The 2,500-nt window shown below is 33.6% G+C and overlaps 1 protein-coding gene across 1 annotated transcript in view; it reads left to right on the top strand.

Moving 5' to 3' along the window:
• LOC122260866 (lewis-type alpha-(1,3)-fucosyltransferase) overlaps positions 1–2,500 on the top strand; it is a gene marked incomplete at its 3' end in the record, with an annotated part of 9,146 nt that overhangs the window by 918 nt on the left and 5,728 nt on the right. The window contains 1 exon segment of the mRNA XM_086544967.1: positions 1–2,500. This exon segment is cut by the window's left edge and continues 918 nt beyond it; it is cut by the window's right edge and continues 1,521 nt beyond it.

Here is a 2,500-nt window from a genome sequence, read left to right as displayed (position 1 = left end):
ATGTCTTTTGGATAGAGGAAAGTGAACTTTTAATTTCATATTGAAGTTTGTAATTATTCAATACCCAATTACTGAATAAATGCATATATTGAATTATATATATAATATCTTATAGAAATATATGTAATATGAAATATGTATAAGATAAAATTCATTTGATTTCTTGATTTTTCCTAAAATAAGGGTCAAACTCCCCCAAAACACTCCTGTGATATGCGCTGAAATAATACCTATATGAATGTATAGATGGAATCGTATGTAGCACAGTTGCAACAAAGCGAAGTATAGGAATGGAGGAAATGGCGAGGAAACAAAAGACGAATGCATGAGTGAGCAGGAAAAATATAACATGAATAAGATGAAAAGGATAAAATAGTGTAAAATTAGTTCAAAAGTTTGTAAATGTGTTTTAAAATTATACTAATGGACACGCTCATCCAATCCTAAGCTTGTGATACTAATGATGATATTTATATGATAATAGTAATAGTAAAACTAATAATCCTCATAATGAAATAGTAATTACGGTAATAATAATGCTAACAATAATGATGTCAATCGAAGAAGTAGGAAGTAGGAAGTATTGATGGTAACGATAAAAATAATGTTGATATCATTCATAGTGGCAGCAACAATAGCCATCATAAGAATGGTAATGCAAAACAAGACAACAAGAGGCAATAAAGAAGATAAAAAAAATGTACCAATTATAACAAGGCGGAATGAAAATGATTATAGAGTAAGAATAACGATGTTGACATTGTAAGATAGCAGTAATGGTGATAAATTTACTTTCTTCGGAGTTTTGACGTGCAAGCGTGTTTCCCTTAATTATAGATGCAACACCATCTCTGTAGGACTGAAGCAGTTAAACCTTAGAATCTTTATGAACGCCGGTACGATAAACGCTCTGCTTATATCTGCTTATATAGGGAGGCAGAACTCTTACTCTGATCCACTTATCTTGTTTCTTGAAATAAAATAAGATAAAAAGGGCAGCCCTCACCCAGCACAGCTGAGCATGGACCTGTAAGGGAAGCTAAATGTGTTATATCAACTTGGTGTTCTTTGGGGAAACCTTGCAATTCCAGTCTCCATTATGCTACTGATAGCCACTTTTAATGTGTATAATTGTCTATGTCATTTTATCGAAACTGTAGAGTGAAGAGTGTAGCCTTTCTTTATGAAGTTACGGTCTTCAGTCGTAAGGAAATGTGGTAGAAGGCCTTACGGCATAAGGAGGATGAACCTGCAAGTGCTTTTTTGCGGTTTTGTAAATGATGTCCAAGGTGTTCTCAAAGTTTAAAGGCTGGCGCTAAGGGGATATAAAAATGATTATTGAACTATAATTCCTAAAAGATGTTTGGTGAAGGAAATAAACGCTTTTTTTTTTTTTTTTTTTTTTAAGTCCAAGGGAAACATGAAAAAAAGCTTCTAAAAGGAACGTCTAAGATTAGGTATAATACAATCAAATGGAAACGGAACACGAGAGACCAAATAATTATTTTTAGTATATGAGCAACATTACCGACGAGATGCGACACAGGACAACCAATGCAATATCTTGTTAGAGCGCCAAGACGGACGATAGAAAACGAACTTTGAAGTTGGTTCGTGAAGCAACAAAAAAATTATTGTATGCAATAAATAAAAGAAAAGAGAAAGCAATCGAACGTTGATATCAGTTAAAGAGAAAAAGAAAAAGGACTGATCGAAGCGTACATGGGAACGAGAGAGACAAAGAGCACCTTTATTACCTTTTAGGAACAATTAAAAAAAAAAAAACACGAACATCAGGATTTTTATAGATGTTCATTCCCTAACTGAAATTCAATATTTGTTCCTTCTTACCATTTTGACTGTGTTCATGTGTATTGGGTATTCATCTTTTTCTTGTGGCTTAGAATACAATTGAGTTTATTACAACATAAAAAAAAAAAATGCAAGTGAAAACCGAATTGCTGGTGTGATCCTTCGGAATTGTAGCTTAGCTTTTTTTTCTAGCAGATGTACATACACAAAGCAAAGGCTGAAAGTATAATTCCCGAATTAAACAAATAATAAAAGTTCTATGCCTAGTCATTCAGATTTATTTTGCCAATACTAACATTACCATTCAAGTTTATCAACACAAACAAAACATTTCCTCAACGTAAGGAGACAACTCACGAAAGCGAAAAGATCACATAGCGCATGCTCGCTTGTGTAAGATCGTTAACCATTAATTAGTCAGTATTTCACCACGTAAATATAATATGTACATTTTCAATACGATAAGTACACCGGCAGATGTACAGGTGTCCGAAGGGGAAAAGGGACGTGTCAGTACCTTTTTGGCCAGTGAGACGTTTTGGTGAACGGAGGTGAAATTAGTAGCTGTGTATTGCTTTACCATCATAGATAAACCTGGCAGACGTATTGAAAAATATTGAGAAAAAAACGTATTGATTACTTCTGCTGTTGATAATGAGATTATGCAAATCTGCTTTGAACATCACAT

This window comes from Penaeus japonicus, unplaced genomic scaffold (genome assembly GCF_977035675.1).
Source record: "Penaeus japonicus unplaced genomic scaffold, GWHDUDI00000001_assembly GWHDUDI00000016, whole genome shotgun sequence".
NCBI classification, from domain to species: Eukaryota; Metazoa; Arthropoda; class Malacostraca; order Decapoda; family Penaeidae; genus Penaeus; species Penaeus japonicus.
Note: the sequence above shows the minus strand (reverse complement) of the source record. Positions and strands in the feature narration are given on the sequence as shown.